Source organism: Mustela erminea, chromosome 2 (assembly GCF_009829155.1).
Source record: "Mustela erminea isolate mMusErm1 chromosome 2, mMusErm1.Pri, whole genome shotgun sequence".
In the NCBI taxonomy this organism is placed as follows: Eukaryota; Metazoa; Chordata; class Mammalia; order Carnivora; family Mustelidae; genus Mustela; species Mustela erminea.
The window spans coordinates 142,205,208-142,232,354 of record NC_045615.1 but is presented as its reverse complement, the minus strand read 5'-3'; the positions used below and the strand labels follow the sequence as shown (position 1 = coordinate 142,232,354).

Below are 27,147 nucleotides of genomic sequence, written 5' to 3'. Positions count from 1 at the left end.
ACGAAGAAAGAACAAAAATACATGTGCAAGCCCCAAGTTTTAAATCATTCAGTTCTATAACAACTGCTTGTAACTATCTTAAAGGATAAGATGAGTTAAATAATTCAGGCAGGGCCAGTTCACTGGCTGTGAAGTACCGGGCAAAGACACAAAGCAACATAGCCTGCATTCCAGGCCAGCAGACGCCGGGGGTCACACCTTACACCGTCTCTAAAAGTACAGCCTCCCACCCTGGCTTCCCAACACTGCAGACCTCATTTGTGGGAAATCAATTTAAAACTCTTCACGGTCCTCAATAAACAGTAAGTCCAGATTACCCAACCTAATATCTCATATAAAGAACAAGCCAGTTTCATGCATACTCCTCTGCTGATTCCTGCGCAACTATCTCCCATCTCCAAGAAAAAGGTTATGGGCCAAAGAAAAATGTTGGCATTCTTCAGCCTTTCGCTTGATTTGACAAGGATCATCCCCACATCAAACTTGGAAGACGTCAAGATGGACCTAACTTACTAATGATTCTTTAAAAAAAAATCATAATGCCACTGTTATGATTATAACTGGCAGAAATGGTCTCCTAAGATGCATTCCAGCTCTAATTAAAACAGGGCTGTCCCAGAGCTCCCACTTAATTTTAATTTATATTAAAATAACTCAGAAGAGCTATTCAATATACTGAGCAGCCTCCTTAAATCTAGTTGGTTAAATGTTAGCATCTTCCCTTTCCATGAGCCGCAAGGTTTGAGATGGATAATGAGCGGAGGGAGAGAGGAGGCATCCAAATTACCAACACAAGTGGCATTTTTTCAGACTCCGAAGAAACTGTTTTCTAAAATGAGATTATGCTGTACTTAGTCAAGCTATTTAAAAGATGGGAGTGCTAAAAAGATCCTGCCCATCAATAACCATATTGGTGGAACTAATCGAAACTGTAAGAACAACATCTATCTGGAAGCTGATTTTAATCAATGCTGAAGAGATTGAACTCCCGCAGCTTTTCACTTAATTATACCTATGATTTGAAAGCCAGGAGAGATTCCAAATATTCCCAGGGCTCTTCAACTTCAAAGTACTCTGGGCTACGCCATCCAGGAACAGCGCCACGTTTCACTCCACTCACTCAGCTTCACTTTAAAGCACTTGGGACATTATATTATATACTTACATGTTTACTATTTATTGCGCCTCTCCCACCAGAAAATCGCCACCATTGCAAAGGGCCCTGTGTGTCTGCTCTTGTATCCCAGCACCAACAACAGCTCTTGGCACGGACCAAGCCCTTGGTAGCTACTGTATCTGTTTACTGACTGACTGGAGAATTCTTGCCCAGTACCCTTTGATTTTATACATGAGACTATCTGAGGCCCAGAGGAGTGAAGTGACTTGTACAAGGTCACCAGGCTAATTAGAAGGAAAGCTGCCCTTAGAAGCAGGCCTCTTAAATCCCAGTCATCCTGCCAAAGTCAATGCAATTATGCCACTCGCTGCTTTGGATTACTCTCCACTGCCGTAAAAAAAAAAAAAAAAAAAAAAAAAAAAAAAAAAACCTCAGCACTCCTTACCTTTCTCATAGCTCTCCAAATTTTGCCTGGCCCACTTTTCTGCCTCTGCCACTGCCTTCCACACCAGATGTTCTTACCACCTCGATATGCATGGCTTTCCAGCTTACTTTCCACGCCCCCTCTCCATCTGTCAAAATTCTCCCCATCCTTTAAGACCTAGCTCAAATATCACTTCCTCCATAAGCGACCTCCTTAACTTTCTTTATTTGATCCTTCTTCACCAGAATAATCACTTCTTCTTCTGAGTTCGCATAGCATTTTGATCTATCCTAGCACACTTTACAGTCGGCCTTGTGTTTCTGCCTCACTAGACTGTGAGTTCTTCATTTTTATATTCGCTAGCAACTCCACACTGCCTGATATAAATAGCTGGATCAGGGGGAAAAGGAGGAACTAAGGGGAGGTGTACTCGATATGATTCCCCATACAACAACAGCCTCCCAAGCATCCCAACTGGCTGCCCCAATGACAAAGGAAACAAACTTAGCTGTTGCTAAAAATGAGAGGTGACATTAAACATGACAGCACATGAAATCAGCTAGTGAAATGCAGAACATAAATTGTAATGCATTCGTTCTGCAACAATGTAAGAATGCTACATTCTTAAGTTGGACTCTAAAACAAGATTATTAGTATTTTTGCATTCAAGTGAATCTGCATTCCTCCAACCTTTGTTCTTCTTGTGCTTTACCCATGGTACCAGCACATGGTGTATACAATACATGTCTGCTGCCATAAGATAAAGTGGGTTTCCGATGACTCAGGCTGGATGGAACTGGATGGTCACCATACTTGAGAAAATTAATAAAAGGATACCCCATTTAAAATGAAGTCTTGAGACCAGTAGGGGGAGCTCACACACTCAACACTCCTGGTCAATTTCAAACCCAAGGCAAAGGGCACCTTGCTGGTGGTACTACTTTTATAATCCCAGCAGCCCAGCCAAAGAAAGGCACTCACAGTTCTGGCAATTAGAAGCCCCTCCCAACTCGCCCTCGCCTCTATAACTACAAAGAGCAGTCCTCCCCTTTGTTCTCCAGTCTCGTCTATGGTTCTGCCATAGATTCCATGTCCCAGATTGCAATTCTCTGCTATTCCAAAATAAAAATCTTCGGCTGATAAAACAACTGGCAGTTTTATTTTTAAGTTAACATACTTTTCATTAAGCTTCATACCACAAGGCGCTGTTACTTATTTTCGCCAACTCAAGGGTAACCTTTAAGAGATTGCTATCTTGTTTTGTTTCTCTATACCCATGATCAACCAGGTTTTTACAACAGACAAAAAGCACAAAAAAATGGTAATCAGGAAATATTATTATAAGCCAATCTTCTAGAAGTAATCATGTATCTTTTTTCAATCTTCACACCACCCCTACTTAGAAAGACAAATTCCTGGGGCATCTGGGTGGCTTACTCCGCTAAGTGGCTGCCTTCGGATCATGCCTTCGGCTCAGGTCATGATCCCAGCATCCTGGGATCGAGCACCATGTCAGGCTTTCTGCTCACAGGGAGCCTGCTTCTCCCTCTCTCTCTCCCCCTATTTGTTTCTCTCCCAAATAAATACATAAAATCTTTTTTAAAAATTTTAAAAAGGGGAACCCTGGGTGGATCAGTGGGTTAAGTCTCTGCCTTGGGCTCAGGTCATGATCTCAGGGTCCTGGGATCCAGCCCAGCATGGGCTCTCTGCTCAACAGGGAGCCTGCTTCCCCCTCTCTCTCCTTGCCTCTCTGCCTCCCTGTGATCTCTGTCAAATAAATAAAATCTTTTAAAAAAAATTTTTTTAAAAGGTAAATTCCTGCATATTTCTAGCTAGTATGGATGATGAGATTAATTGAAGTGTCAGAGGCTGCCTGACAAAGTCATTGTTAACTAGTTGTCATTAGGTCACTGATAACAAACTGATAGTGTCTTAGAACTGTGTGGGCCAAAAAGAAAGACTAGATCTGAAGGTGCATAAAGTGAACATCTTTAAGATGTTCATTTGAACTGCGCGTGCTTATTGAGAAAGCAAAAATCTCAACCAGAAATAATAAAGACAAAAAATCTGGTCCTGAGGTCTTCTCCCTTTAAATTGTTGCCAATTCAAGACCGTAATGTTCACTAAACTGGCAGAAAACCCACATTCGGAGATCATGGCTTTGCCCCAGCCAGCTCTGGCTAGTTCTTCCTCAACTGGCACATGAGGAGCATTCATCGTTAAGAGGATAACAGCTCATAGCTCTTTCTTCAGAACATAGGCTAAGTACGTAATATCTCTTCACTTCAGCTCTTTTCCTTCCAAAAGGGATATAGCCTGAAAATCTTGCTGCTTTGTGAGCTCCAAGATGCATTCAAAACTATCTGACATTTTTGTAATAAGAAATACGTATTAAAGTACCTCTTTAATGAGCACCGTCTTATTTATCCAAGTTACAGCTGTTAATGTCTGATAGCTTAATGTGTTCTTCTCAGAAGCAAATAAAGCTGTAAGACCTCCGACCTATATAGGAAGCTAAAACATAGTCCACACATCAACATTACAAACAAACTCTTCTTCCTACAGATGAGCACACATGCTCGCACACACACACACACACACACACACAAATTGGCATAACACCTAATATACAATAACTCAAGCACAGCTCTTGCAACTTAATGATAATTGCCATGCACTAAATGGTCCTCTAATGGTTCAAAGAGTTCCATCTTCCAGAGCACCTAACCTATTAGCAAGAAGAGATTACAGACAACAGAACCCTGAACCTTTGCCTTCTCATCTGTAAAATGAAGGGCTGGTTTAGAACAGTGCTGCCTGGTAGAATGCAAATCACAAACGTGAGCTACAAGCGCGGTTTTAAATTTTCTAGTAGGCACATTTAAAAAAGTAAAAAGAAACCAGTAAAATTAATTTTAGTAATGTTTTATTCAAACTAACATAGCTAAAATGTTATTTCAATGTATAGTCTCTTTTGAAATTATTAATAAGGTATTTTACATTCTTTTTCCATACCAAGTATTTGAAACCTACACCACACCCATTTGGACAAGCCACATTTCAAATATTCAACAGCCACACGGACCCTATGTGACAGCACAAATCTAGATGATCTTTGGTATTTCTCTCATTACTGGAAATAATTTCAATGAATGGAAAAAGAGATGCGTACATCATGGGAGACTCAGAAAAACTGTAAGTGTTCCCTGTGAATTCAGTGAAGCTGGATCTGGAAACAACAGAGTAGGTACTACTTCATACCTACCCTGTTCTCGCTACCACAGTCACCAACCTACAAACCTAAAGGGCAATTGAGAACATTCAAGATAGTGTACAACTGCTTAATGAATGAAATGCCTAGAAAATCCTGACTAGGAAAAAACAACAGTTAAAATGGGACTTCAACAGAAAAGACAAAGAAAAATAATTGATGACCATGTTATCTTCTACATATTAAGGTAATGCTATGAAACGCAATTTGCACATGCTTTGGGGATTGCTTCTCTAATTACTCAGCATCCACTGTTCTAGAAAGAGTCATGCTGCTCCTCTCACACTGTCTTATTTACTAGTCCCTTTGTGATCAATGATCTGCCTCCGCCAGATGGCTAGTCTGGGTTAAGAGTACAATATGAGATCAGAGAACAAAGCAAAGCTAACTGGCCTTCCCAAGAATTGAACCTGTGACCCTGACCTCATTAACTCTAGAAAACAGTTAACCCATCACAAACATGCCTGGGCAGCTGCATCACTAAGTGCCAAGAAAGTCCACTCTGTCTGTCACAACAACGCTCTGCTAGAGAAAAAGTCACTCTAAATTTATTAACAACTTTTCGAAGTGAAGAAAACCCTGCATGCATCATTTAAAGCAGACTGGAATTCGCCACAAGCTTCCTAAGAACATCAGCTGGGGCCCCCACCTAAGAGCACAGAGGGCTTTGTCAAGGGGGTTCAGCGTACTGATATTTCTTTTTCCAAAAACAGTGATCACAGGACCATGGTCTTTCCTTTCTATGTCTCCTCTGTGAGGAAACCATGGGTTAACAATTATAAACAAGAATTTCCACAGATTAGGGGCGCCTGGATGGCTCAGTCGTTAAGCATCTGCCTTCAGCTCAGGTCATGATCCCAGGGTCCTAGAATGGAACCCCACATTGGGCTCCCTGCTCAGCAGGAAGCCTGCTTCTCTCTCTCCCACTCCCCCCTGCTTGTGCTCCCTCTCCCACTGTGTCTCTCTCTGCCAAATAAATAAAATCTTTAAAAAAAAAAAATGTTCACAGATTATATATTGAATCGAGCTTATCTCGGATTTAAATAAGAACCAAATTTCTCTATTGCATCCTCTCCCTCTCCCTACCTGTTCCCCTTTTTCCCTCTTAGTGCCAGCCAGTTCCTCACCGGGGAGCCAGTGGGCATCTGGGTGGATTGTTCTTACCCTCCCTGGTAAAAGCCCAACACCTTTTTAGTAAATTGTCCCTTCCTTTCTCGTTACTGGGAATAATTCCTCTGAGCAGCTGCTACCTGTTTTACATCTTAACAACCTGTCTCTAATGAGCTGAGTACTTACTTCTGATTTAAATATCTCCCAAAGTGTTTCAGGGATGCAGTTTCTGAATCTTTTCCTCAAACACTTAATATTTACTATAGTACAAGTTTTAGAAGCAAGTTTATTGAAATTTCCCCTTAAGCTTTAAAATACGCTTTTGAAAAATTCTGCAAACATCTGAAAGAGCTAGTCAAGATTTTAAAATCTGATGGAAAATATTCCTGCTTTTCCTTTTCACATTTCAAATAGAATCACCTTTTCACATGCAAACTTATTATAATATAAAAGCTATTACACATGATTGGGCTGTTGGGCTTCTTAAATGTTTCCGATAACATGTTAAGTATAAGACATTCAACATCTTTTAAAGGTTTTTACTCTGTATTTTTATTTCCACAGTTACTTAAGGATTTTTTTTTATTTTATGAACTAGGTTAAACATCTTGCGCTTCTCATGTATCTGTGGAAATCACACATATGTAAATCTAATACATGCATGTGGTTCTGTCTTAAAGCCACTAGCATAAACATCTAAATTGATTGTGCTCTTATTGCTAAGAATTTTCACATTGAGAGTAACAGTACTATCATTTTATTGTACATCTAAAATTAATAACATTGTATGTCAATTATACTTCAATAAAGAAAAGAATAATAGTACAAAATGTAATGGTAACCAAAGTTAATATCAAATTACAACAACGATTCAGCAGCTGGAACGTTTCTTGATGCTCATGGAAACTATACCAATTCACTCAGGGTCAAGTGTTAGACAAAAGCAATAAGCTAATAAATTAGCGTAAGATATAAGCTTACTAAATTTGTACAGATTTCTTAAGTGGCAAAACAATTTTTTGAGGGCTAAAGGACGAAAGGCTAAGGACGAAATCTGATAGCCAACAATAAATAAAGCAGTATATTCACTTTTATCTAATCTTAATAGAAAACAAAGACTGACGAACAGAAACACATGGATTTTCAAACCACATAAATAAACCATGAAACTGCTGTTCTTTGTCTAATATATCATCATGATCTACACAAACTCTAATTCTAAAATTACCAAATTTGAAAAGACTCACCTTAATTCAACAAATAAACTGTTTAAACATACAGTTAAAAGTTTAAAGCTCCCTGCAGAGACACCATAATGCAAAAACAGGAGGAATATTTCTAGATCTTTAAGCACCTAGTAATCATCTCATTTGTAAGAGATACTCATACAAGTTGACGGCAATAGGCAAACTAGACACTTCAAGAGTCTGAATCTGTAAGATGTAAATGTGAAAAAAACAGTGAAATCTGCTTTTCCACTCTCATTTAGAAATCACCCCGCCTTTGGCTCAGGTCATGGTCTCAGGGTCCTGGGATGGAGCCCCGCATCAGGCCCTCTTGCTTGGCAGGGAGCCTGCTTCCCCATCTCTCTCTGCCTGCTTCTCTGCCTGCTTGTGATCTTTCTCTGTCAAATAAATATATACAGTCTTAAAAAAAAAAAAAAATCACCTATTTGTAAATTCCAAGTACTATTTATAGAACATATTCCCTTAAAACATGCTTTCTTTCTGACAATAGTTTTAAAAGAGGAAATTCCCAAAAATCAAAAAATTAAAGTTGAAATACTGCTAAAAATTGTAAGAAACACTTGCAAAGAACTGAAATATTAAAAAAAATAAATTATAGGGCAGTTAGTTGTGCTTCCTTACAAGTACTTTATAAAATAAATACTGCCCAGTAAGTTTGAGACAAATCAATATACTATAAAATACTCTTCGTGGCTCTTAAGTCTTCATTTTGTGCCTTAACAAAAGCTGGCATTCATTCGTAATGAAGTCTTTTTATAGTTACACAGCTATTTCATGTCTCTTTTGAAGACATATTAAACCTTTGGATGCTCAATAAAACTGACCAATTAATTGACTCTATCATAAAAACCTGAGAAGCTATTCCAAAATATTTACATCAAAGAACAGCCAAAGTCAAAATTAATTACCAGTGTACCCAATATCCTTTCTTACTTTACTAAGTTGAAAATGTGCTTCAAGTGGATCCTTTCAAAGGAAACTACAAAAGATGTACCACAAGGGGTAAATTCTTGATATTGCCATTCAAATTTACATAAAAAGAATGACAGATCTACAGCAACCACTGGGACAGAATACTGGGACAGGGTGAGACTACAGAGAACTCAGTGTAAATTCCTGCTTCATCTCTACTAACTTTATGACCCTGGGCAAGTTAATAAAACCTGAGTCTTAATCTCAATTATCAAATGGAAACACAGGGCCAAATTACAGGCTGTTGGGAGCCCTAAATTTGATAACATATATAAATAGACTGCTTAGTACAGTACCGAGATCATGATAAATGCTCAATAAATGACTGTAATTACTACAAAATATTTAAGAATCTATTTGCAGTGTAATTTAATATTCATTCCAAATGATGTAAATGATTAAAAGGAAAAATATAAAGATTCATTAAAGATTTTTCTTTCATTTAACCTGATCATCCCTTACATTAGTGCTTTTCAAACTTAAGGTCCTGCTCATTAATGGAATTTGAAATCATTTAGTGGTTCTTAACCAGCATTTTTAAATAAGGTAGAATAAAAATATAAGCATGCATTGCACGTAGGAAGTTGAAGCCCTGATCCATGAATTTCCTTTAAACGTATTTGTAATGTGTCTGTATACTGGATGGCAATATAAAATTCACCTCTTACTGTGCCAAAAAAAAAAAAAAAAAGGAAAAAGAAAGAAAAATTAAAAGCCACTGCTTTAAGGGTGCCTGGTAGCTTAATCAGTTTAACATCAGACTCAGCTTCGGCTGAGGTCACAATCCCGGGGTCATGGGATCGAACTGGACCCAGGGTTCCACGCTCGGCACAGAATCTGCTTGAGTCTTTCCCCCTCCTTCGCCTTCCCTCTCTGCTCCTCCCCTACCCCTCGCACACTCTCTCTCTAAAATAATTAATAAAATCTTCTTTTAAACAAATAAATAAAAGCCACTGCTTTACATTACAATGAGAATAAAAATGATTAGTCGCCACTGAATGCTTAGTTTGTGCCACATACACACTGTGCTATGCACACACATGATTTCATTTGCTCATTTCCCCCCCAAACCCTATAATAAAGTACTACTACTTCCACCATTTTACAGATGAGGAAACTGAGACTCGGAGCTATTTAGTCACTTGCCAGAGATGCAGTGCTAGCAGCTTATTAATCCAGGGGTCAAATTCAGTCACCTGACTCTAGAATTCACACATTTAACCACTTCAGTTATTACTAGGTTGTAAAATATTAAGTTTTCCTTCTATACAAGTTATTCAAAAGTTAGACTTTTTCATGAAGCCTAATTTGAGAGTGATTTTCTGGAGTACAGTATTGCTTGAAAAAGGCAGTGTGATTCAGAGGTGAAAACACTAGGCATGAGATCCAGCTTCTGTCCCTGGCATTGCTGCTTCAGTGGCAAGGAGCTGGCAAGTCATTTAATCTCACCCTCTCTGGATTTCCTCACCTACAAAACAGGAATGATAGTATCTGGCCTGCCTTCCCATAGGCCACTGTGAGAAAGTATATTTACACGCAACAAATGAAATGCTTTAGCGTGCTACACAGTTATATGAGATGATCATTAATACCACCCAAGGAACCCATTTTTCATAGAAACGTACATCAAAAATGACCAAAAAAGGAAGGTCACAAGGCTTTCATAAACTCTATGTGGAAACACTGTGCCCAATTTTGACACACAGTAGGCCTTCAGTAATGTTCATTAAACTAAAAGAAGCAAATGAATTCAATCTGTATGCAAGTTTTATCAATTTGTTTTATTTTTCATTTCTTCATTCTTTGCATAGATATTTATTGAACACCTACTATAAGCCAAGTTAGAAATGCAGACTACAAAAAAAGACTATAAACTGTCCCTTGCCCTGAAGAATTTCATATTAATTTCAATTAATTTTTGTAAAATACTTCTTCATCTAGCAATAATTAAATTCATCCAGCATTTCTTATAGTGCATTATACTTTAGAAAAACCTACACAGCTTTTGTTTTCTGCACCAAACGCCTGGGTATGTCAAGTCAGTATGACTATTTTCTTGACTCCAAATTTACTGCTAAGTACTAAATCTTTAGAGTGAAAGTTTCTCAATGTCAGAAGCGACTGTAAAATAAGGTTTTGAAGAAAATACATTTTAATCCTGGAAAGGGGCAATCTAGTAGCACGATTTCTTTCCCTTCACATTTCTGAGTTGAAATAATCTATAGTGCAACCATATCTACCTACAAAAGATGCATTTTTCAAAATGTTTCTTTTAAAAAACCTGCCTTTGAAATTTCTTTTCTTACAGGCAATTTTCTCTTGAATGTACTGAACTAGGATTCAGTATTCTCACAGAATAAAGGAGGCAATCGTGAAGGTGTATTTCCTTTGTTGACATTTTAAAATTACTCGAAATTGATTCTTGTATTCAGATTCCTGAGTCACATACAATACCAAATAATTGATAGCCATTTTCTGTATAATTCAACAACTAAGATAGGTGATTTTTACACGTGAACATCCATTTACTGACAATTTAATGAACTGAAATTTGCTACAAGATATTTACTAAGAATCCTTTACTAAAACTGCCTTATCCTTTGTATTCTAACCACTCCCTCTCCATCACCACCACCCCCAACATTCTCACACTCCCTCACCTACACCAGATCAGTTTCCGGGCCATTATTCGTAAAACCGTATTAAAATTTCACAACACATGGTCGCAGTTACTAGATCCGCCCCCCCCCCCCGCCCCAACTACTGAGTCAATGTGTCTTTATGTGTACATTCTTTCTTAAAATCCAGAATTCAGAAAATATTACGATGCCTCTTTTCTGAGAACAACAAACATCAAATGAGAACGTCTGCCCTTCTGTTTACTGATAACCGTGAATAAAAGCCATACCCCACCTACCGTATCCGTAGGGTTAGGAGGTCCAATCTCACCACTACAGACCTCTGCAAGAAATGACGGTCACAGGACCAGGAAAACCATCGCAAGAACGCCTGGGAGAAGATAAGGAAAACACATTTTACACCACTGGCAGCGTGCAGTCCCCCGGCTCCAGCCCTTGGTAAACAGGGAGAACCTTTGTCTTGCCTCAGCCATCAGACTGGTGGCTCATCAGAATTGGGGCAACAAGAGTTTTGTGCGAAATGGCTTGGCAGAGGTTAAACAAAGCAATGCAGCTCCGGCGTGCGGAGAGGGCTGAGCGCGGTCAGCATCTGAGATCCCAGACGGCGAGGTCTCGCTCTGCCCCCGCCGCAGCAGGGACGCGACCCCGGGACCCCGGGACAGGATGCCGCCGCGCGGGTAGGAGAAAGGGAATTAGAAGGTCCCACGCTCTCGGCAAGTTCCCGGGGCGCAGCCGGTCCGCAGGTTCCTTCGCGTGAGAGTCAAAGCGGCGCACATCCAGCGCCCGTTCCTCGGGGAGGGTCCGCACCGGACACGCGGGGACACCGCCCCAAAGTCCCCCGGGCCCCCCGAGCCCACGCCCCCCGGGCCAGTACAAGGTCGGGACTCCCGGGGCGTCACGGGGGCGCAGCCCGGGGGTTCGCGCGTGCAAGGGAGAAGCCCGCCGGCTGCCCCCATTGTCTGGGTCCGACCGCGGGCCGACAGGGCGCTCACCTGAGTCCCCGCGTGGCGCCGCGGCTGGCAGAGCGACTGGACGGCGACCCGCGGTCCCGCGCGGGCGGCGGACGCGAGTAAGCCGGCGGCTGCCCGGCAGCACCCGCAGCCTCCGCAGCGGCACCAGCAGCGCACCCGCCCCTCAGGCGGCCGCGGCCTCCATTGCTCTCCCCGCCGCCGCCACCGCGCGGCACTGCGCGCCCGGCCCCGCGCGCCGTGGTCACGTGTTCCGCCGGCGCCTCGGGCGCTCGGACCCGCGCCGCCGCCCCGCCCGGCTTCGCCCCGGACCGCCTGCCGCCGCCGCCGGCCCCGGGCGCCCGACTTCTCGCGCCCGCCGGGAAGGGCGCGCCTCCGACAGCCCCGCTACCTGGAGGTGCCCAGGCACCGCAGCCGGCCGAGCGAAGGGCGTGGGGTTGACGCGAGCCTTCCGGAGCTGCAGGGGATGGCTCGAGGGACCACCCAACGCCCGGGGTCTGAGGCTGCTGGGGTGGGCTCGCAGGAAGGCTCGCGTGGGGTCGGAACCGGGCAGCATCCGTCATCACCGGCGGCAGGCAAAGCCGCCCGCTGGTACCTGGGCGAGCCAGACACTAACGGGAGAGCCACCTGGTCCCCAGAGGGAGCTTCCCCCCGCAGAACCCCCGCAGGGCGAGAGAGCCTTGGGACTCCTGGATGTCAAACTAGTTGAGAGATGCCCCGCAGAAACAGAAAGGCTCCAAATCGCTTGGCTGAGCCTCTGTACATCAGAACAGGGTGACATGGACTTCAGACACTATTGTCCCGAGCCACGATGAAATTAAAAATTGAGTTTGATATTTTAAAGAAAATGTTTTAACTTTTCATTTTGTGGCCTAACTGGAAACACTGAGACTTGTCCTCCATACTTCTTGCTTTGACTGTTTAACTGGAACTCGGAAATCAGTTCTAGAAACTAGTGATCTTTTCCTTCACCGTGCATGCAGAGATGCTTTATTTATTTAGATTTTTATTTATTTATTTATTTAACAGAGAGAGAGAGAGAGAGATCACAAATAGGCAGAGGCAGGCAGAGAGAGGAGGAAGCAGGCTCCCTGCTGAGCAGAGAGCTTGATGCGGGGCTCCATCCCAGGACCCTGAGATCATGACCCCAGCCAAAGGCACAGGCTTAACCCACTGAGCCACCTAGGCACCCCCAAAGATGCTAAAAGTAATTCAGTATCCTTATTAGTCAGGAAATTGGGAACAAAGTAAATAAATCCTCTGTGACAAAAGATAGGTGGGGCTCCTGCTCAACAGGGAACCTGCTTTTTTTTTTCTCCCTTTGCCCTTCTCCCCTGCTAGGTGCTCTGTCTCTTTTTCTCTCTAATAAATAAATAAAATCTTTTTAAAAAGATGACAGGTAACCCTCAGAGATACTCAATATTGAGCCAGATACCCCAATGCCAAAAACAGAACTAATAGTTGGAATGCAAGTGCATGACTTCGAAGAATAAACTTTGATACTGTGAGAACGTAGTGCATGTTGCTTTATCCAACTGGGTGTTTTTTTTTTAATAAATATTTTAATTATCCAGAATAAAATATGGTTGTGTATTTTTGTGAATATAGGAAAAATTCAGTTGTCCTGTGCTTGCATATTTTAACTGATGTCTGCTTTATTCCAAATAAACACAATGAAGAATTTTGCAAGGGGCTGAGCAAGTTCCTTCTGATTTAGAGAATCGCTATATTGTACACCTGAAACTAACACTGTATGTTAACTATACTGGAATGAAAAAAAAATCTTTCTAATTTGATCCAGTAGCACTAGGAGTTCTCAGAGCCAAAAATTAAATCTGTGTAGCACATATAACTGAAATCTTTTTCTTGACATATTTAGTCTTGCCAGCTACATGAAAACATACTCTATAAAAATTCAAATTTACATTAAAGAAGTGTAGATCTACTATCTTTTCAAATTGCAGAGCAAGATACCCTGAATTATACAGCCTTCAAATATTGAAAGAGTTCTAGGGAATTTAATGCTCATAATAGAACTTTCTAGTTGGACTTTGTGTCTTATGGGCCTCAGAAATCAGAAGCTATCAGCACCACTTTTGACAGGTGCTGTTTTTTCCCTCACTTTTCAAACACATTCCTGTGGGGCTATAATAATAGTGTGACACAGTGAACCAGGTATCAGCCCATTATTCTACTTTTGAAATAGCTGCCTTTCAGGGCGCCTGGTGGCTCAGTTGGTTAAGTGTCAGTCTTTGGCTCAGGTCATGATCTCAGGGTCCTGGGATGAAGTCTGTCATGGGGCTCCCTGCTCGGCGGGGAACCTGCTTCTCCCACTTCCACTCTCCCTGCTTGTTCTCTCTCTCTGTGTCAAATAAATAAAGAAAGAAAAATTTTTTTTAAAATAGCTACCTTTAGGGGCGCCTGGGTGGCTCAGTGGGTTAAAGACTGCCTTTGGCTCAGGTCTTGATCCCAGGGTCCTAGGGCCCCGAGTCCGGTTCTCTGCTCGGCGGGGAGCCTGCTTCCTCCTCTCTCTCTGCCTGCCTCTCTGCCTACTTGTGATCTCTGTCAGATAAATAAATAAAATATTAAAAAAAAAAATAGCTACCTTTCAGTTGAGACTTAGATTTTCAGAGACCATAATATAATACAAAAGATGCAGAAATGAGGAATTTTTAAAATATTTAACCACTGAACTGCTTGCTGTATTGGGGGTGTGGAAAGGGTGTGAGAAAGAGATTATATGGTTAAATCAGTAGTTCTCAATCCTGAGTAATTTTGCCTTCTAGGAGGCATTTGGCAGTGTCTGGAGACGTTTTTGGTTGCCACAGCTGATTAGCAGGTGCCGCTACTGGCATCTAGTGGGTAGAGGCCAGAGATGCTGCTAACCATCCTGCAACGCACGGGACAGTCCCCACAACCAAGAATTATCTAGTCCAGAATGTCAATATTGCCAAGGTTAAGAGCCCCTCAGTTAGATCATGGACTTCCAAAGCCTCTTGATTCTGTTCTCCAGCACATCTGCTTGTCAATCCTTTCCCTGTATATTAACATCAAATTTTCTTAGTGCTCAGTAAAGGAGTACAATAAAATCTTTCACTGGGTGGAGAGACTAATGAACTGAATTACAAAAAGTAATTGTGCAAACGTAAGTCATATGGATAATAAATAAAGACAAAAGATAGGGAAAGGGGTGCCTGGGTGCCTCAGTGGGTGAAGCCTCTGCCTTCAGCTCGGGTCGTGGTCCCGGGGTGCTGGGATCGAGCCCCTCGTCAGGCTCTCTGCTCAGTGGGGAGCCTGCTTCTACCTCTCTCTCTGCCTGCCTCTCTGCCCACTTGTGATCTCTGTCTGTCAAATAAATAAATAAAATCTTTAAAAAAAAAAAAGATAGGGAAAAACTGGGGCACCTGGGTGCCTCAGTGGGTTAAAGCCTCTGCCTTCGGCTCGGGTCATAATCTCAGAGTCCTAGGATCAAGCCCTGTATCGGGCTCCCAGCTCAGTGGGGAGCCTGCTTCTCCCTCTCCCACTCTCCTGCTTGTGTTCCCTCTCTCTCTCTGTCAAATAAATTAAAAAAAAATTTTTTTAAGGTAGGGAAAAGCTAAAGTAGTAGAAATATTGTGGTGTAGGAGGATCTTAATTGTCCCTTGCCACTTTTTCAGAGCCCTCTTGTGTTTGTCCAACAGCCTTGATCTCCAAAGTGAGAAAATTGACATGTATCACCATTTTGAAAGTTTCTGTGAATCAGGCATAAGGTTACTAATTACCTCTGACCACTCCAGGGGATGAGCTGTTGTAAATATTCAGAATTTATTGCGAGTGAGGTGGGCTTGTTTAAATGGCTCAGAGGGCAGGATGAGAAATCAGAATGCTTATCCTATCCATTGTCCTGACTTCCTGTCTCTGTGCATGGATCTGTCATTCAACATCAGACACTTCATCAAATCTGTAAAATGGGGGTAACTGTTGTATCTCAAATACCTAACACCTAAATTACAAAGTTATGATGCTATCTAAAAATAAAGTAATAGGAGGGTGTATTAGGCAAATACTAACAAAAAAATAAAAAAAATCATATGGGACATCTGGATACCCAGATGCAGAAGAATGAAGGTGGACAACTATCTCACACTACTTATAAAAATTAATTCAAAATGGACCATAGACCTAAAGGTGAGAGCTAAAACTATACAACTTTTAGGAGAAAACATAAGAGTAAATTTTTACATCCCAGAGTCAGACCATGGTTTCTTAGGTGACACCCAAAAGCACAAGCAATGAAAGAAAAAAATAAATAAATTTAAACTACATCAAAATTAAAAATGTGCTACAAACGATACCAAGAGAATAAAAATATATTTGAAAATCATGTGTCTGATAAAGGAACTTATATACAGAACATATAAAGAATTTATCCAACTCAAGAATTTAAAGGCAAACATCCAGGGCTGCCGAGGTGTCTCAGTCGGTTAAGCATTTGCCTTCAGCTCGGGTCGTGATCCTGGGGTCCTGGGATGGAGCCACGTTTTGGGCTCCCTGCGCAGCGGGAAGCCTGCTTCTCCCTCTCCTGCTCCCCTTGTTAGTGTTCCCTCTCTTGCCGTCTCTTTCTCTGCCAAGTAAATAAATAAAATCTAAAAAAAAAAAAAAAGGGAGAGAGAGAGAAATGAAAACAGCCAAACAAAACATGCACATGAATGTTTATGGCCAAAAAATTGAAACAATCCATATGTCTATCAACTGATGAATAGATCGAACAAAATGTGCTATTAACCATACAATGGAATATTATTTGGCGATTAAAAGAAATGAAATACTGATACATGAAGCTGCATGGATGAACCTTGAAAACCTTATCCTAAGTAAAAGCCAGACATAAAAGACCACATATTATATGATTCCATTTATACTAAATTAAACTGTATGACAGGTTAATCTATAGAGACAGTAATGAACTCATGGTTGGAGAAGGAAAGTTGGTGGAAAATGGTAACTCTTGGTATGAGGTTTCTTTGAGGGTTGATGAAATGTTCTAAAATTGGTTGATGTAATGGTTGCACAGCTCTGTGGATATAATAAAAATCATTAAATCATATAGTTTGGGTGGCTCAGTCAGTTAGGTGTCTGCCTTTGGCTCAGGTCATGATCTCAGGGTCCTGGGATCAAGTCCCACTTTAGTCTCCGTGCTCAGTGGGGAGCCTGCTTCCCCCTCTACCCCCCACCCTGCTCTTGCTCTCTCTCTCTCTCTCTCTCTCTCTCTTGCTCGCTGTATCTCAAATAAATAAATAAAATCTTTAAAATAATAAAAATAAAGTATCAAGAGATGTGTACCCAACAAACAGAAAATATGCATTCTGTACAAAACTATTGGTAATAGTCACAACAACTGATCAAGTTTGAGGCCAAAAAAACCCAAACCTCAATAAATTTCAAAAACAAGATCCAGGCAGCTCACATTCATTGAGCAAAATACTATTGAATTTAAAACTCGTAACTACTATGTGAAAATTTTAAGGCTTCTTTTTAAATAATTCTTGCATTAAAAATAGGGTGACCATAGGGGGAACCTGGGTGGTGCAGTTGTTTAGGTGTCCAACTGTTGGCTTCAACTCAGGTCCTGATCTCAGGGTTACGAGGTCAAGCCCCCCACTGGGCTCTGCACTCATCATGGAGTCTGCTTGAGATTTTCTCCCCCTTTCTTCTGCCTCTCCTGCTCATGCTCTCTCTCTCAAATAAATAAATCAATCTTTAAAAAAATACGATGAGGGGCGCCTGGGTGGCTCAGTGAATTAAGCCTCTGCCTTCAGCTCAGGTCATGATCTCAGGGTCCTGGCATCGAGACCCACATCAGGCTCTCTCAGTAGGAAGCCTGCTTCCCCCTCCCTCTCTGCCTACTTGTGATCTCTCTCTCTCTATGTCAAATAAATAAAATCTTTAAAAAAAAAATACGATGACCATATTTTCCTTCTTCACCCAGAACAGTCCTGACTTTTACCTATTGTCCTGACATAATATATATATATATATTTCATTGCAAAAGTGTCCCAATTTGGATGATATACTATGTAGTGACCCCAGTTAAGAAATAATTCAGAACTGAAATTGGAATCTATTTAGAAAATAATGACAAACAAGGACTAAAAACCCTGTGGGGGTACAGCTTGAAGTTCTCAAAGGAAATGTCATAGCTTTCAATGAATACATTAGAAAATAAGAAAGACTAAAAAGGAACTAAGTATATAATGCAAGAATGAAAACAAAAACAAAAAAAAAAGCAGAAATACAGAAGAAATGAAAAGAGAAGTCAATGAAACAGAAAACAAATCAAGCAGTAGATTTGATCAACAAAATAAAAAGTTGATTCTTAGGGAGAAAACTGGGCAATCTCTGGTCAATCAGTGAACACACACACACACACACACACACTTCACAAGAAAAGAGAAATTACGAAGGTATGGACTTTTAAAAAATCTAGATGAAACAGATTTTCCAGAAAAACTGAGTTACCAAAACTGACTTAATAAGGGGGAAGATGTGAATCATGAGAGACTATGGACTCTGAAAAACAATCTGTGGGGTTTGAAGGGGCGGGGGGTGGGAGGTTGGGGGAACCAGGTGGTGGGTATTATGGAGGGCACGACTGCATGGAGCACTGGGTGTGGTGCAAAAATAATGAATACTGTTTTTCTGAAAATAAATAAATCAATTTAATTAAAAAGAAAAGAAGAAGGGGGAAGATATCTGAATAGATCAATATTTGTTGAAAAAACTGAAAAGGTGGTCAAACATTTTCCTCAAAAAAAGATGCCTACCCAGGTGATTTCATGGGTCAGCTCTAACAAACTTTCAAGGAGCCAGCGATTCCCATGTAATGCAAAGAATTCCAGAGCATGGGAAAAGAGACATTTCATAGCTCATTCTAGAAAGTCAACATAACCATGACATCAAAGCTACACAATGTTGCTTTCACACAAAAGATGACTATGGGTCAGTGCCACTTACAAGCAGATTTTCAAAAATCTGAATAAATACTAGAAAATTAAAAATGCATTAATCAGAGTGCATACTGTACACTTGAAATTTGTTAATATGGTAAATTTTATGTATATTTTATGACAATAAAAGAGATGAATATTATAAAAGTGTCGGGAGATAATTTTCCACAGAACTCTCATTCTACCTCTGCCTCAGAGGCCCTGGCAGTTTTTGTTCCAGATTATCTTTTAGGGATGTTTGTTTAGCTTTGGAAACTAGAGATAGTGTCACTCCAGACCAGGGGACAGTTTTGTTTGCTGTCCAGTATAAAAAAGATAGTGTCGGGGCGCCTGGGTGGCTCCGTGGGTTAAAGACTGCCTTTGACTCAGGTCGTGATCCCAGAGTTCTGGGATCGAGACCTAGCAGAGAGCTAGGCGGAGAGTCTTTCCCCCCCCCCCTCTCCACCTGCCTCTCTGCCTACTTGTGATCTGTCAAATAAATAAATAAAATCTTTAAAAAAAAAATTAAAAAGATAGTGTCTCCCCCCAGGGCGATGGTTGGGCAGGTTTGCCTGAAGCCTCCTATAGAAGATAGAAGTTTCCTAAATTCTCATTCCTCTGCTGCCATATAAATCCACTCTATGTGCAGCATCCATCTAGGTCTACCGGTGTGGTCCCTGTGAGATTTGGGGACACGAGGAATTGCAGTAAAACACTAGCTGCTTGTTGCATGTGTGGTAATAAAGAGCTTTGTCTCTGACCCAGAAGTCTCGTGTCTTCTGCCGGCACTCATGAATCTGTGACAGGCTAACCTGCCAGGTTGTGAACAGGACAAGAATCTCAGACCATTCACTGTTCTTCACAGTTTGGGCAACAAGGATAGGACGTTGACAGGATGTGGCTACCTGGAAGAGAAAGGATGAGGTAAGGGAATATGAGGAGATGACACAGAACCTGGTAGTGACTATTCTCACCCAACGTCCCCAGCAGTCCTACAGTATTTCATTCAGTCCTGTACATGAATATTTAGAGTCTGAGCAATGAGAGGTGGGTTTGAAACAAGCTCACTGAATGGCATTCTCCTCCTCAGGTGGGCGACGAGACATCATCATAACGCTGGAGCGGCAGAGCCCTGGGGCCCTAGTTCGAAGGCAATATGACTTTGGCTGCTAGGTTGAGAGAGCTCCAAAGCTGAAATAAATGATGTCAGCAAGAAGGATCCAGAATTTTGGTTTTGTTTGATTGAGCCTGAGCCACCATCAGCTCCTTGCCTTTGCCTGATGAAGAAAGCTGTTCTCCGTGCCCTCTGATCGCTCCCTCCTCTGTCCTGACCTCAGGGAAGTCCTGCTACCTTAAGGAACCAAATGACTGGGTCAAGGTCTCCCTGTTCCCATGGAAGACTGAAGATCATACACACTGTACAAACATACTGAGACATTTCATGGAGGGGAGGGACTCAAATTTCTAAGCTTCCTTGGATATAGGCATCCTAGTCATGCTCCTACCTGGTCCAAAGGATGCTTAGGTTTAACAGATGGGATTTGGAAAGGGTTCTGAATGGGAAAGAAAAGCTAACATGACTTCTTAGTGAGACTTTTTGGTATAATTCAATGCACTGTTGTTACCTGCCCATCTGAATGAATAGTAGGGATTGAGGTGTTAAATACTCACATTCCCATCCGTAAGTGTCAGAGAGGCTTATCCCAGTCACGGAAGAGCAGAAAGTGGAGATATGCTTGTGGGACAAACTTGTTGCCGTTTGTCGCTAGCAGACAAGACAGGATTTAGCCTGGGTGACTCTACCCTCTTGATTTCACAGTTTTCCACCCAAAGAGGACATCCTGTTGCTTGGCAAGTCAGAAGCCTTCATTTCAAGGCCTCTGACTCTCACACTTACACCAGCAGGGGTGGCTGATAGCCCCCTACAAAAATTCAGAGGCCTACCTAACCAAGTGAAATTTCTTGGGCAGATTCCCAATGCTCAATTCCTCTGGCCCCTCAGGAAAAAGGGCTGTATCTCCAGCCATGCCTAGCCAGAAAGGAAGTTGAGCATCTTGTGGGACTTTTTGGGAACAGGCATTCTATTTGGTCCTTTATATCCGCTAATCCACAAATCAGCATTCTTTGAGCGGGGCCCAGCCAATAGCCATGAATGCTCTCTTTGTCCCCTACAAAGAGCCTACATTGCAGCCTGGCCAAAAAAAAAAAAAAAAAAAAAAAAAATCATATGGTCTGCCTGAATCAAGAAACTGCAATGTCTGCCAATCCAACCTGCTTCTGTATCTGTCATCCCTGTCCGTGTGCTATGAGAACAGAAAAATTCCCGTGGGTGTGGCTGTTCTTCTACCATCTTGTTATGCTTAAGGCCAAACATGGACTCTGCCTTGTCTATGTACAAACACACAGACCAGCACAATCTTTTTTCTTTCTTTTTTTTTTTTTTAAATTTTTACTTTTTATTTATTTATTTGACACAGAGAGAGAGATCACAAGTAGGCAGAGAGGCAGACAGAGAGAAGGGGGGTAAGCAGGCTCTCTGCTGAGCAGAGCCCGATGCGGGGCTCGATCCCAGGACGCTGAGATCATGACCTGAGCTGAAGGCAGAGGCTTAACCCACTGAGCCACCCAGGTGCCCCGTCTTTTCTTTTTTTTTTTAGTACAGTCTTTTAAAAATCTGACTGATGCAAATCCATAGGCTTCTCCCGACTGCTGACCAGACTTGGTTTATGCCATGTAGGCCTATCAAGGCTCCAACTTCTCAGTGACATGGCCCATATTTCCTAACCAAACCAATGTAATGTTGATCCAAATCAAGTTTCAAAATAAACCCCAACTAGAGTGACCTGTGACTCTTAAGGTTATCTGTAAGTGGGGGAGAGATAACCTCTCTCTCTGTTGTAGTTGAGGCCCATCTATTTTTTGCCTCATCTATTGCCCCATTGACAATGATACCGGAGATTAGCAGATATTTATATTTTACTGTTTCTCAGTTTCTTTTTTTGCTTTTTAAAATATTTTATTTATTTATGTGACAGAGAGATTAAGAGTAGGCAGAGAGGAAGGCAGAGAGAGAGGAGGAAGCAGGCTCCCTGCCAAGCAGAGAGCCGGATGCGGGGCTCAATCCCAGGACCCTGAGATCATGACCTGAGCAGTAGGCAGAGGCTTTAACCCACTGAGCCACCCAGGCACCCCTGTTTCTCAATTTATCACGTATTGTTTGAGTTCAGTTCTATATTATTTCTTGTACCAAATTTCAGCACTTTTTATTTTCATGGATTTTATGTATTTCACACATTAGCATATAGCCATTCTTCATACTTTCATATTCTTGAACCTCACATATCTGTAATTATTTTCCTATTTTCATTCTGAATTTTGTATATTTTATATCAAGATAAGTCTCATTTCAAATAAAGTTTATTAATCAGTCCTTTTATAGACCCAACTTTTGGCTTGTTCATCTCAACTTTTGTGGTTGATGTTATTGTTCTCTAACATTTTTTCTGTTCTCCATTATTAATTTGAGGAGGGAGAGAGAGCAAGGGTTGCTGTTACCTTTTCCTAATCTCTTGAATTAAGTCCTTGCTTGTGGGGCACCTGGGTGGCTCAGTGGGTTAAAGCCTCTGCCTTCAGCTCAGGTCATGATCCCGGGGTCCTGGGATTGAGCCCCGCATCAGGCTCTCTGCTCGGCAGGGAGCCTGCTTCCCTTCCTCTCTCTCTGCCTACTTGTGATCTCTGTCTGTCAAATAAATAAATAAAATCTTTAAAAAAAAATCCTTGCTCATTTGTTAATTATTTTTATTTCCTGATTAATATATTTAAGTTATAGTTTTCCTGTTCTACTACTTTGGCTGTGTCCCATAATTTTTATTTCAGTGATTTTATCATTTACTCATCAGTCTAAATTATTTGATTTTTTGATTTTCATCTATATCAGAGGATAATTTAGAAAGTCATTTTTTAGTTTCCAAACACAATAAAAGTTATTCTATCCTTTTATTATTTTCTAATTTTACGCACTGTGGTCAAAGAAATGATTTATATTATTTAATCCATCTGAATTTGAAGCATTCCCTTAAGGGCTAATATATGGTCTTTTTTTTTTTTTTTAAGATTTTACTTATCTATTTGACAGAGAGAGAGAGATCACAAGTAGGCAGAGAGACAAGCAGAGAGAGAGGGGGAGGAAGGCTCCTTGCTGAGCAGAGAGCCCAATGTGGGGCTCGATCTCAGGACCCTGAGATCATGACCTGAGCTGAAGGCAGAGGCTCAACCCACTGAGCAACCCAGGTGCCCATATGGTCTATTTTTAAATGGAAGGGATGTACTTGAAGAAAATGTGTATTCTGCTTGTTGGGTGTAAAATTTTATATACGTACATATACACATACAGTTGTATATTTGTAATGGATGTATATGTTCTATTGTTGTTCTTGTTCACCAGTATGTAATACCCTGGTTTTTTCTTTTTTCTTTTCCCTAAAATTCTATCTAGTTAGATAAGATTAGTACTCTAGTTTTCTCTTGGTTCCCATGTGCCTGGTGAATCTTTTCCTTTTATTTTCAAATTTTCCATGTGTTTTTATTTTTTATTTTTATTTTTATTTTTATTTTTTAAGATTTTTAATTTATTTATTTTGACAGAGAGAAATCACAAGTAGACGGAGAGGCAGGCAGAGAGAGAGGGAAGCAGGCTCCCTGTGAGCAGAGAGCCCGATGCGGGACTCGATCCCAGGACCCTGAGATCATGACCTGAGCCGAAGGCAGCGGCTTAACCCACTGAGCCACCCAGGCGCCCATGTTTTTATTTTAAACATCTCTCTCTTGTAGCTTTAAATCCAAACTGACTGCCATTTAACTGAAGAAACTTACCCGCTTACATTTATTGTGGCTACTCTTAAAAAAATTTTTTTTTTTTAATTTACTTATTTGACAGACAGAGATCACAAGTAGGCAGAGAGGCAGGCAGAGAGAAAGGAGGAGGCAGGCTCCCCGCTGAGCAGAGAGCCTGATGTGGGACTTGATCCCAGAACCCTGGGATCAGGACCTGAGCTGAAGGCAGAGGCTTTAACCCACTGAGCCACTCAGGCGCCCCTATTGTGGCTACTCTTATATAAAGACTTACTTTTGCCATCTTGTATCATATTTTCAAATATACTTTCTTTTTTTCTGTTTTCTTGCTTTCCACTGCAGGGATCATGTTTTCTTGTGCTGATTTAAATGTTAAATCACTTAACAGATTGTCTAAAAGTAAATTCACCTGTACTAGTTATATGTCCATAGACAAGTCTTGCCTGTGCTCTCATCTATAAAATGAGAATAAAGAATATGATTGTTGTGGGAATTAAGTGAGTTAACATATGTAAAATTTTCAGCACCTGGGAAGAATAAAGTGCTAGGTGTTTACTGTTATATCATTATGATAATGGCTTTTAAGACTTATAGCGGGGGCACCTGGGTGACTCAGTGGATTAAGGCCTCTGGCTTAGGCTCAGGTCATGATCCCAGCGTCCTGGGATCAAGCCCCGCATCAGGATCTCTGCTCACCTGGAGGCCTGCTTCCCTTCCTCTCTCTCTCTGCCTGCCTCTCTACCTGTGATCTCTGCTTGTCAAATAAATAAATAAATACATAAAATCTTTAAAAAAAAAAAAAAAGACTTATAGCAGTGTTATTTCACCCTGATTTCTGAAACATTAGTATATATATCTTCTCCCCCAAACACAAATATTTGACTTCTCATGTTCTTCCATCTAGCATATTGTCATTATCCAGTTTTGGTCTGAATTGTTACGGATTTTCCTTCCTTCCCTACTTGCCCCCTTCCTTCATTCCTTTCTTCTGTCTCTCTCTCCCCCACTTCTCTCCTTCCCCTCTCCTCCCTTCTTTCCTTCTCCTCTTTCTTGTTTTGTCCTTCCCTCTTTTTTTATTAGTACAATAGACTTCACCAACAATTCTTTTTCCTTTTCAGGTGAGCTGTTTCTCTCTGGGGCCTTTAAAATTTCTTTCCTTGTCTTTAATATTGTATCTAAATGTGGGTTTTCCCCTTCTCTCCTTTTTGGCTTTTTCTGAACCTCTTTAATAAAGACCTCAGATTGTATCCTTTGATTTAGTGGCATTTATTTCCATTATTTCTTAAAATATTTTTTGCATTCCTAGTATTTCTCTCTTCTAAGGATCATTATTACCTAGATGTTGGCACTCCGATACACATCCTCCATAATGATTTTCTTTTACATTTGCGATCTCTTTTTCTGATGCCTTCTGGAAAAAGTTCTTAATTTTATCTTCAAATACACTTATCTTAAGCTCTATTTATCCCTAGTCCTTCCTCAAAGGACAGAGGCAGTACCAAATAAGAACAAAATATAGCAAAAAGCACTAACTGGGAACATTATGTGTGAAAAAGGAAATAAACAACACATGGGGGTTTTTGGTACCTTGACAAAAATGGTTTGCAGTAATGGGAATTACTTTCCCATTATACCTACCTTTCCTTTCAAGAAGGAAAAGTTTAAAGAGGGGATAAAGTGAGTATAGATAACATCTTCTAAAAGATTTTTTTTCCCTCTAAAGGGTGCAAAAAATGGAATGGTTGGGCCTAGGAGGATTTTAACATGGGAGATTTAAAACAGGAGTTTTGCATGCAAGTGTGAACAAGCCAATAGAGCAAAAATGGGACCCAGGAATGTGGGACTAATGAAGAAGTCTTTTGAGTAGTAGAAGGAATGAACACTGATCAGGATTAGATAAAATAGCTAGAGGTAAAGATGGTTCATGTTATAACAGAATAGGAAATTACAAAGATACGGATGCCTCCAAATCTATTGTTCACAGATTAGGGAGAGTGAGGAAGTTTCCTGCTTCCATTTTCTCAGTGAAAAAAGAAACAACCTGAGAGCAAGAAAGGGGGAGGACGGAAGGTCTGAGTAAAGAGGAGGTGTGAAATGCTTGTTGAGGAGAGATTAAGTGTGAATTGACCAGGAAAATGTGTACAGATCCTCACACTGTGCTGTGAGCCCTTGATCTTCACGGCCAGAAATTTTCAGTGAAAAGGGTCAGCATGGTTGGTTTTTTTTGTCTAGCCCCATCCAGCTGCTTAGGTACAGATGCAGTGCAGTTGGAGCAGTTGGATACAATTAAGATTTGAGTTTTCAGTTTAGAAGGATAAGAGAATTTATGGTAAATGCCAAGAAAATAATGCCTATCCTAGATAAAAAGGAAAGCGAGGGACTTCTAGACAAGGGATAGGTGAGAGAATCAATTGTCTAGAGATCCTGGTAAAGCTACAGAATTGTTAGGGTAGGCATGACAGAGTGACCCAGAAAGTGGGGGTGAGTAGTATGCTACAAGTTGAGATTTCTGGAGGTAATGATAGGATCTAAAGCAGTGTGTTCAAACTATAGGGTGAGCCCCATTAATAGGTCATGAAATCAGTTTGGTGGATCAGTTTCTAATTAGCACATTTTAAATCTGATTACACATTAGAATCACCTAGAGAACCTAAAATTTAAAAAAACCCAACAAAAACAAAACAAAAAACCCCCAAATGCTCACACCTAACTGCCAGAGATTCTTATTTGGACTAACACAGGGCTCAGAAATCAGTTTTTCATTAAAATTGTCCAGGTAGGGGTGCCTGGGTGGCTCAGTGGGTTAAAGCCTCTGCCTTTGGGTCAGGTCATGATCCCAGGGTCCTGGGAACGAGCCTGCATCAGGCTCCCTGCTCAGTGGGGAGCCTGCTGCCCACCCCCTCTCTGCCTGCCTCTCTGCCTACTTATGATTTCTCTCTGTCAAATAAATAAATAAAATCTTATAAAAAGAAAATTGTCCAGGTAACTCTAATGTGCAGGCCTGGTCAGTCACCACTGTTCGAAGAAGATACTGACATAAAAAAGACTGATGATCGAATTAATGGTAGAACGACAGTAAGTCAGGTGCTCAAATCTTCTAAAAACTGGGGAGAGCCTGTTTAATCATTTTTTAGATGGATTTCAAACAAACTTTGATTTCATTTCTTATATTTGAACTTCCTAGAAATAAAGTCAATAAAAAAAAAAAAATCTGGCACATAAGCACTGTGATTTCCCCATATCCTATCATGATAAAGTTTCATTTGAATTAATTGTACTTAACTTTAGAATTAAGAATATTGCTAAAATTTAAGAAAAAACTATTTGTAAGAAAGAGAAAATAAATTGACTGGAAAGTTTATTGGAAAATCTATATCAAGCATAATTTAAAATTACTTAAAAACATCTATAAAAGGTCAGAACATTTGGTATTATAGGATAAAACTAATATAGAAAAATTGTAGTAACATGGTTAAGAAAATAACAAAGCTATACATGTTTAAATTATAGAAAACATTAAAAATAAAATATTAACACAATATGTCTTGCTGTTGCTTGGGGGGAAAAGGTGGGGACAGATATT

At 40.8% G+C, this 27,147-nt stretch overlaps 1 protein-coding gene across 3 annotated transcripts in view; it reads right to left on the bottom strand.

The window, feature by feature from the left end:
• The window catches only part of CRACD (capping protein inhibiting regulator of actin dynamics), a 268,869-nt gene extending 256,897 nt beyond the window's left edge, over positions 1-11,972 (bottom strand). For all 3 annotated transcript variants that reach the window (XM_032334353.1, XM_032334354.1, XM_032334355.1), the window contains exons 1-2: positions 11,773-11,972; positions 11,059-11,150 (exon numbers count right to left, since the gene is read on the bottom strand). The gene's annotated coding sequence lies outside the window, so the exon portion shown is untranslated. The remainder of the gene's footprint in view (positions 1-11,058; positions 11,151-11,772) is intronic.
• Positions 11,973-27,147: the final 15,175 nt, after the last annotated feature.